This window comes from Apium graveolens, chromosome 7 (assembly GCF_009905375.1).
Source record: "Apium graveolens cultivar Ventura chromosome 7, ASM990537v1, whole genome shotgun sequence".
NCBI lineage: Eukaryota > Viridiplantae > Streptophyta > Magnoliopsida > Apiales > Apiaceae > Apium > Apium graveolens.
The window spans coordinates 68,240,546-68,250,994 of record NC_133653.1 but is presented as its reverse complement, the minus strand read 5'-3'; the positions used below and the strand labels follow the sequence as shown (position 1 = coordinate 68,250,994).

The following is a 10,449-nucleotide window of genomic DNA, read 5'->3' as shown; positions in this document are numbered from 1 at the left end:
TAATTCCGAAAAATGTTTTAAAAATCATTTTAAATATTAGAAAGCGTATTTATGACCCGAAATTTCTTAATAAATGATATATCATTGATTATGTGACGTATTATGTGTTATATGTGACTTTTTGGTTGACTGTCGGTCTGTATATTCGATATTTACTTGATCATTGCATAACTTTCAATCCGTTAATCGGATTTGGGTAAAACGAAGGGTAGATAGAAGTATATGTTGAATAGAATCATATGAGTTGAATATTGATAGATGCTTATGATATGTGAGTAGAAGAGGCAAGTCGTAGGAAAGGGAAACAGATAGTTGAGGAGTAAGGCGGTTGAGATTGGAAGCCTGTACAGTATAGTAAGATAATACCAGGCAAGTGTTCTGAACTTTCTCAAGATATTGTAGTACTTGGTAGTCCTGTTGATATTGCAAGTGCTTTGAAGCACTGAAACCCAAACCCTGATTCTAGTTATTATTCTTGAGCCGTAAACCCTATTATTTCTAAGCCATTGATTATTGCATACCCAAAGACGAACCTCAAGTATACGATACTACTCCACAAATACATACAAACTAAATACCGAACACTGAATCGAATTACCCACACACTCAAACCATTGTATCCTATGCTTTGAAAGGCAAAATCCTTGAAACCTTGAAACACTGATTCCTTTGTTATCCAATTCTTTCATTACCCAACAGCTAAGCTTTGAAAATGCCATATTGATCTTCATGAACTCTGAAACCATTTCATTATGAAACATCCAATGCTGTTAATGAATCTTTGAATTGTTTATTGTTGCTTATTCTGTTATTATGCTAGAATTGGATTGTTTTTTTAAAATTATGGACCAGATTCGTGGTCAGACCATATAATGATCAAGTTAGGCCAATGTGTGCCTTGGATCCAGTAGTTAGAGCAATGCTGTGTGCTTTGCTCGGGGTTAGTGCATGACTGATCAGCAGCCTAACCTTGGTTTTTAAAATAAAAGTATAATATCCAATTCTAAATCATAATTCATTGTTCACTTGATATCATAACCATATTTACCTGATGATCATTATTCTCAATTTTGTCATTATGACTTGCTGAGCTAGTTAGCTCATTTGTGCGATGTTGTTTATATTCTTTCCAGTTAAAAAGGAACAAGTTGGTAGCGAGGATCCCCAGTCCAGCGCGAGAGCTAGGGGTTCAGGTTGATCGAGTTAAGCTAGCAGGATTCTTTTGGAATAATTTAAGTTTGTAAAAATTTGTAATAATGTTTAATACTCAGTTTGAGTTTGAATGGTTGGGATTTGAACGGTTTGTAATATAAGTAGATGTGTTTGGCTTGTGTGCATACTTTAACCTGTTGCGATCCATGGTAGTTGGTAAGTAGGGTCACTGCATATTATTATTATCTTTATTATTGTTATAAGCATGTTATAATTAAGTTGTGTGTGTGGACCCCAAACTTCTGACCCGGGTTTGGAGGGCGCCACAATAAGTTTTAAAAAATAGAAGTTTCACTTAGATCTATAGAAAAATCTGTTAGTGATAAAAGTCCTAAGCTCTCTGTTCTTTTGAATAAGTAGTCTCACCAATTCTCATTACACTAGTCTCATGACTTTTGAGAGTCAGAGTTCCCTCACAAGGATTACTAAATCCATACATTCATCTACCTCTCCTTTTGCCAGGAAGGATCCTGCCTCTCTTATTCTTTGTTTTTCACTCAATCTTTTCTCTTATTCTCACATGAAAGGCTTAAATGTTGTTTGACCTACAGAAATAAGAGGTGGCTGAGAAGAGGTAATCTGTGATCATATGATTAGAGGAAGACCATATAGGGCTAATCATACTCATTTCACCAAAAAAAAGAGTGCATAAGCATCTATGACTGGGGTCACAGTTTGACTCACTGATTGCTTTGTGGTTGTGACAGTGTGTTATCCTCCACTTGTAGTAAGAACCTCCATTGGAATTGGAGAGGATTTGACTGGGTTACTGTCATGTACGCCAGCCTCAAACCTTTGTGCACCTTGCAGAGCACTGTCACATAAATGTGATAAGATTGCCCTTTTTATGACATTGTCATAGGTAATTGTTCTTCTAGTTTTGACTGTTGAGACAGATTCTGCTAGAGTTATGAGGGGAGTTGTTCCTTCTTGAGGAACCTCCAATTGAATTGGAGAGGATTTAGATAGCTCCCCCTCAGTAGTACTACCCTCAAACCTATCAGTCTGTTAAGACCCTCAAACCTATCAGTCGTTAAGATTATTTTGCACATGAAGGTGCATGAGAAACATTCATGAAATATTCTGTAAACTGATAAACTTTCATGTCTGGTGGATTCTTTTCTCAAACAACTGAATCAATCTGAAGGTCATCAAGACATTGTTGTCCTTTTATAAAACAGTTGGCTTTTGAAAGTCACTTGAGTGGGATTGTGTTTAAGTTTGTATTTGTGTTGCTGTTGTTGTTCCATATTTAATGAAAGTTCTAGTTTGTGTTTGTGTTGCTGTGCCTGGGTAAACCACGGTTTGGTTTTGAAATGTTTTAGCTGCAGTGTAACACAGATACCTGTTGATTGAGACTTGATTCTCCTGTTATTGTCTGAGTGGATTGTGTTGAACCTGTAATGCATTGAACATATTTATCACTATTGATTAGTGATAAGTGGATTTTATATCCACTTGGAATGCTTTTTTACAAGCTTATATTGGGGTTTTGGACTCAAGTTATTGGTATTTTGATGTGTTTTTGTGTTATTGCATTTTAGGTATCAGTTATATGAAGAAAAGAGCTTTTAAAGGAAATATGATGAAAAGTGATCAGAATTGGAAGCCAAGGCCATTTTCAAGTTGTAGAGAATCTCAATAGCTTCGCGTGGGCAGTTGAATCGCCTAATTCTGATGAGTAGAACTCAAGTTATGGTCAAAACAAGATTCATCATAATATTTTCCCAGTCAGTAGCTGAGCGCCCGCTCAGGGCGCGACTGGTCGCTGATTTCACTGAAAAAACCTTTTTTGAGTGGAATTTGACGATTTTAAGGGTCCAAGTCCACTAGGGTCGTATATATACTTAAAAAAAAGGGTTTTTATCATTCGGGAAGATTGGGATACCAAGGAGAAGGCCTAGAAGCACAGAACAACTCCGAAAAAGAAGATCTTATTTTTAACTTGTGATTCTTTGAATTAGTTGTAACTTTGGATGCTCGTTTTCATTCTTGTTGAACCTAGATCTCGTTTATTCATACTTTAATTATTATTCAGTTTATTAAGACCTTGTTTATACCATGCTTTCACTGGAACCCATGGTGACGATGAGTTCGATTATGGGCTAATCGTTGTCATGGGTTTCTAGCGGATTTACTTATGAATTTCAATAATTAATTTGTTTTGATATCTTGGTGTGTGGTGATTGATTGATATCCTAGTATTGGTTATGCTTATTCGTCTTATGTGCGTAGCTAACATATAAGATAGCGTGTTAATCTCTATTGAAGCGACAGTGAATATAGAGGTTTAGAACTTGCCATGCTAGCATAGGTTCATGTATATGTATGCATGATTCGTAGGTAACTCTAACCGTTTTACTTGCCCTATGTAATCATGATAGATAACTTGCTCTTAAACCATTATGTTGTCAAATTCTATAGACATATAGGGTCTCAATATAATTGGTGTCTATTCAGCTTCTATCTCTTTTGTGGATGTCTGGTAGAATGGTACTCGTGCAACGAAAGTTGGCCTTTGTCAGTTTCGTGTTATCTGATTAGTGTCATCACCATCACATGATAAGGTTAAGAACAATAAGGCTATTGAATGAAGTATTTAATGAAGTTAGGATCCCATGTTTGTTATATATAGTAATTCAACCTCAATTCTCTTAGTTAATGTTATTTAGTATAATCTCTTAGTTTAATAAAAACCCAATTTGTTATTTGTCTTAGCATTGAGCGATAACCATACATTGTTGCATAGGTGCATAAATTGAACTTAACCTAAACCAGTCTCTGTGGGAACGAATCTGATTTATATCTTATACTACTTGCGAACGCGTATACTTGCGTGTATTTTACTGCGTGTTTTCGCCCTAACAAGTTTTTGGCGCCGCTGCCGGGGACTCGGTGTTAATTTTTAGTTTATGTGCTTGTCATCAGTGGTCGTTAAAGTTCACTGACTCGGATTCTTTTACTTTCACAGTTTATTTGTTTGTGTTTCAGGTACTCATTACAATGGGAGGTCCAGCACCATGAACGAAAGCCTTGATGGATTTTTCTCAACCCAAGATCAATGACATTCAATCTAGCATTGTCCGGCCAGCTATCACAGCTAATACCTTTGAGATCAAGCCTGGCATAATTCAATGGGTGAACAATTCAATCCAGTTTGGGGGTTCTTCGACGGAAGATCCCAATATGCACATTAGGGATTTCATTGAGATCTGCGACACCTTCAAGTTCGATGGTGTTTCTGAAGATGCTGTGAAGCTGAGACTGTTCCCATTCTCTCTGAGGGACAAGGCTAAGAGCTGGTTACACTCTCTACCAGCTGGTTCGATTACTACTTGGGAGGATCTTGCTCAGAAATTCCTTACTAAATTCTTCCCTATGGCGAAGATAGCTGCAATGAGGAACGCTATTACTCAATTTGTGCAGCAAATGGGAGAATCGCTATGTGAAGCTTGGGAGCGCTACAAGGAGATGCTTTAGAAGTGTCCTCATCATGGAATTCCTGATTGGATGATCATCACTTGTTTTTACAATGAGTTGGGAGCACAGTCCAGACCCATGCTCGATGCAGCATCAGGTGGAGCATTATGGGCAAAGAGCTATAAGGAAGCTTATGATCTAATTGAACTGATGGCTGCTAATGAATATCAGTATCCAACTCAGAGATGTCCATAGGGCAAGGTAGCAGGAGTTCTTGAGGTGGATACAGCTACGGCTATCACTGCTCAACTAAAGGCATTGTCTATGAAGATCGATTCTCTGGCTAACTATGGTGTTAAGCAGATAACCAGTGTTTGTGAGCTTTATGCAGGTCCGCATGCGACAGAGCAATGCGCTATATCTAGTGACTCAGCTCAGTTTGTGAGCAACTTTCAGAGATTGCAGCAGCCAGTTCCTGCCACTTATTATCCTGACAACTGGGATCATCCTAACTTCAGCTGGAGCAACAATCAGAAGGCGATGCAACAGCCGTTCCAGCAGTTTGGAGTAAAACAATTCAACCCTCCTAGTTTTCAGCAACAACTCCAACTTCAACAACAAACTCATGATGCATGTCTATCTTAGAATGAAAAATCTGAATTGGAGGAGTTGAGGCTTATGTGCAAAAACCAGGCTCTTATATGCCAAAGCCAGGCTATTTCTATCCAGAATCTGGAGAACCAAATAGGGCAAATTACTAACGCCTTATTGAATCGACCACCAGGAACGCTTCCTAGTGATACAGAAACAAATCCAGGCAAGAGGGAAGTTGAAGAACAGGTGAACGCCATCACCTTAAGGTCTGAAAAGGTCATAAGCCCTCAAGTTCAGCAAGACGAAGAGCCTGAAAAGTCTCAAGTTCCAGAATCTGAAGTTTTGGCTGAAGAAGATATGCAGAAGGAAGTAGAGGTGGAACCAAGGAAGACTACTGTGGAACACACTCCTCCTGAGGGTAATATAGGGGAGAAACAGATCTATCCTCCACCTCCTTTTCCTAAGAGGCTACAGGAGAAAAAGCTGGATAAGCAATTTGTTAAGTTTTTGGAGGTGTTCAAGAAACTTCATATCAACATACCTTTCGCTGAAGCTCTTGAAAAGATGCCTAGCTATGCGAGGTTTATGAAAGGTATTCTCTCTTGGAAAGTGAATCTCGATGACTTAGAGACCGTTGCTCTCACGGAGGAATGCAGTGCTGTGCTGCAACAAAAGTTGCCTCCGAAGCTTAAAGATCCTGGAAGCTTCACTATTCCTTGCACCATCGGAAACTTGTCATTCGACAAGTGTTTATGTGATTTAGGAGCTAGCATCAATCTGATGCCCTTATCTATCTTCAAGAAGCTTGGTCTGCCTGATCCGAAACCAACATACATGTCATTGCAACTAGTTGACCGTTCCATCGCTTATCCACGAGGTATAGTGGAGGATGTCTTGGTCAAGGTGGATAAACTCTTCTTCCCTGCTGACTTTGTAATTCTTGATTTCGAGGAAGATAAGAAGATTCCCATTATCTTGGGAAGACCATTCTTGGCTACAGGCCAAACTATGATCGATGTGCAAAAAGGAGAGCTTTCGATGAAGATTTACGATCAAAAGGTCACTTTTAATGTGTTCAAGGAAATAAAGTTACCCACAGCTAAAGAGGAGCGCTTTAAAGTAGAGCAAATGCAGGTTTTGAATGCACCTCTGTGGAAGAGGAAGTTGGATTTGCCATTCGATTCTCTTGGGTTAGCAGAGCTGAAATTTTCTCAAGACCGTCTTGAGCCGTCTATTGAAGATGTTTCCATACTTGAGCTTCACCCACTACCAAACCACTTGAGTTATTCATTCTTAGGTGCACCCCATGATAAGGGGTTGGGATATATTTTTGATGATGTAAAGAGTGGCTGGACGGATATTCCAGTGCCTATAGAGGGTTCTTCTCATGTGCAGCAGGTAGTTGATAGGACTGGTGTTGGTGATGAGCAGTGCAGGCGAGTAATTAGGCATATGGAGGCCATGCACGACATTCACCGTCATTTTGCTGAAGATTTGACACACGCTTTCGGTACTATTTTCCGAGACACTAGTGGCGAGGTTGATTGGCCACCTGATCCTCCACCTGACGAGGGTGAATCTCCCGCTAATTAGGTATGCCTAAAATCCTTATTATTGCCTTCAATGAGGACATTGAAAATTTTAAGTTCAGGGGTGATAATGTAAGGATTAGTAGTGTGTGTCCATATAGATTCATATAGATTCATGTTGCATGTTTAGTTGTAGTTCATTCATATTTTTGTATGATTGTTCATTTTGGACATATTTGTTTGTTTTTATGTGATTTCATATAGTTGCATTTGTATGCATATTTAGCATGATCCCTTAAGATGAACTATGATATTTGATAAGTTGATGTTGATTTGAGTGTGGTGATGAGGAATAGAGGGATGTTTAAGTCTTAATGAATTGATTTGCATGCCAAAAATAAATATTTTCATAAAGTCTTATAGGGTTGCTTTTGATCTAGATCATGATCATACTTGTTTGTTATTGAGATTTAATCACTTAGTTATATTTAGAATTTATGATATTCTCGTAATGACGTAAAAACACTGATTTTTTTTATCTGGAGAAAAACTTGGAGTTCATTGCTAGTTGTTGTAAGGCTAGGCGTCAAATGGCTAGTAGCTGGCTCATATTTTTATGAGTAGTCTAGGGTTGAATGAGATGGAGTGAAACGCACTCATTCAGAAATTGTTGAAAAAAAAAGGAAAAAAAAAAGAAAAAAGAGAAAAAAAAGAAAGAAAAAAAGTATGTGTTTATGCATAATTGATCAAGAGTGAGCTCTTTAATACTCGAGTTATTAAGTTCTAGGGGACTTCGTGCCTAGTGACCTAAGGCTTTTATAGTCTGGGATCCACTAACCTAACGCTCGCTACATGGGTATTATTGTATAAGTCTTTTGGGACCTCATTCATTGCACGATCAAATAAGCATCTTTTTTATGTGTTCTAGAATAGTGTGAATCCTTGTATAACTCTAGTAGAAAGGAGGTGTTGTGAGTCATAATGCGTTTATTGTCTATTCTGTTTATAAACTTTTGATTGTTTCGATGATAGATAAGTTATGGTTATTGATCTAGTATCGAGAGTATATCTATTAAGCATCCACACACGCACGTTTCTGGTTTGTGAGTTGGTTTGTGGGATTTATTCGAGCTCTGTTTAAAGTCATTGCATTCTTAGAGGCATTGGCTTATTTATTTGGTTATGGTTATTCTGAGGGGATCGATTACATTATCATTTAGTTGCATTCACATAGTTGCATTCATGCATTAGGTTTGTTTTATATTTTTGAGTCTGTTTATGCTTGAGGATAAGTATCGATTCAAGTTTGGGGGTGTGATAAGTGGATTTTATATCCACTTGGAATGCTTTTTTACAAGCTTATATTGGTGTTTTGGACTCAAGTTGTTGGTATTTTGATATGTTTTTGTGTTATTGCATTTCAGGTATCAGTTATATGAAGAAAAGAGCTTTTAAAGGAAATATAATGAAACCTGATCAGAATTGGAAGCCAAGGCCATTTTCAAGTTGTAGATAATCTCAATAGCTTCGCGTGGGCAGTTGAATCGCCTAATTCTGACGAGTAGAACTCAAGTTATGGTCAAAACAAGATTCATCATAATATTTTTCCAGTCAGTAGCTGGGCGCCCGCTCAGCAGAGCTGAGCGCCCGCTCAGGGCGCGACTGGTTGCTGATTTCGCTGAAAAAACCTTTTTTGAGGGGAATTTGACGATTTTAAGGGTCCAAGTCCACTAGGGGCGTATATATACTTAAAAAAAAGGGTTTTCATCATCCGAGAAGATTGGGATACCAAGGAGAAGGCCTAGAAGCACAGAACAACTCCGAAAAAGAAGATCTTGTTTTCAACTTGTGATTCTTTGAATTAGTTGTAACTTTGGATGCTCGTTTTCATTCTTGTTGAACCTAGATCTCGTTTATTTTTACTTTAGTTATTATTCAGTTTATTAAGACCTTGTTTATACCATGCTTTCATTGGAACCCATGGTGACGATGAGTTCGATTATGGGCTAATCGTTGTCATGGGGTTCTAGCGGATTTACTTATGAATTTCAATAATTAATTTGTTTTGATATCTTGGTGTGTGGTGATTGATTGATATCCTAGTATTGGTTGTGCTTATTCGTCTTATGTGCGTAGCTAACATATAAGATAGCGTGTTAATCTCTATTGAAGCGACAGTGAATATAGAGGTTTAGAACTTGCCATGCTAGCATAGGTTCATGTATATGTATGCATGATTCGTAGGTAACTCTAACCGTTTTACTTGCCCTATATAATCATGATAGATAACTTGTTCTTAAACCGTTATGTTGTCAAATTTTATAGACATATAGGGTCTCAATATAATTGGTGCCTATTCAGCTTCTATCTCTTTTGTGGATGTCTGGTAGAATGGTACTCGTGCAACGAAAGTTGGCCTTTGTCAGTTTCATGTTATCTGATTAGTGTCATCACCATCACATGCTAAGGTTAAGAACAATAAGGCTATTGAATGAAGTATTTAATGAAGTTAGGATCCCATGTTTGTTATATATAGTAATTAAACCTCAATTCTCTTAGTTAATATTATTTAGTATAATCTCTTAGTTTAATAAAAACCCAATTTGTTATTTGTCTTAGCATTGAGCGATAACCATACATTATTGCATAGGTGCATAAATTGAACTTAACCTAAACCAGTCTCTGTGGGAACGAATCTGATTTATATCTTATACTACTTGTGAACGCGTATACTTGCATGTATTTTAGCGCGTGTTTTCGCCCTAACAATTAGGCAGAACCGTTGAGACATACAGTTGCATGCATTATGACAGGAAAACTAATAATCAATCAATTTGTAAACACAAGGCAATCATGACATAAAAAATCAAGCAACAAAAACAAATTGATAAAGAAGAAGATAATTTCATTAATATTAAACATAGAGTACATTAAGATGCAGATTACATAAAGTAAATCATAATCCTAACTACTCTAATTTAGACTTCTTCTTCTCAGCCTCCAACCTCCTTGCCCTGCGCTGGTAAACCCTGGACATGGAGTGTGCAAGAGAGATGATCCTCTCCTGCAACTCCAAAGCAGCAAGGCGTTGCTGCTCAGCCTCCCTTGCTCGCCTCTCCTGCTCGAAAGAGGCTTCCATCTCAAAGAAAAGATTGTCAATTTGATCATCCCACGAGAGTCCGTAAAAGACCTCAAGTGGAACATCAAAGGGGCTGTAAACTACCCCCTTGATGCGGACACGAATTCCGAAGGGATCAAAATACACCAAATCATCATCCAAATGATGAACCGGTAGATAAGCTCCATTAACAAGTCTGTAGAAGACCGGGGCATCCATTTGAATGAGAGAAAGAGAGATGAACAGAAGGTGAGTTTGAAATTTGATGTTTTTGTTGAGAGCAGGAGAGTGATGAGTGATAAAGAGTGAAGCGTTTTAATTTATAGATGGAGTAAAGATAGAAACTAAGAGACTCTTGAGTTGCCTGGATAATAGGAGTAATAATCACATAAGCCTACTCGATAGCTAGAAATGACTAGTGACTATTCCCCATGCAGGTACTCAAGAATATTAGTTTATATTAAAAAGTAACTATTCCCCATGCAAATATGCGTGTACTCCCTACACAAAAAAGTAACTCTCCCTATTAGCAAGCAATCAGATATGATTATCACTATCAGCATACGCAAAATGACA

General features: G+C 37.8%; 1 non-coding gene across 1 annotated transcript; it reads right to left on the bottom strand.

Annotated features, from left to right (window-relative positions):
* Positions 1-4,605: 4,605 nt before the first annotated feature.
* LOC141676334 (small nucleolar RNA R71) lies at positions 4,606-4,712 on the bottom strand. The gene has a single exon (XR_012556931.1). It is a non-coding gene; the product is annotated as a small nucleolar RNA R71 (small nucleolar RNA).
* Between the last annotated feature and the right edge of the window lie 5,737 nt (positions 4,713-10,449).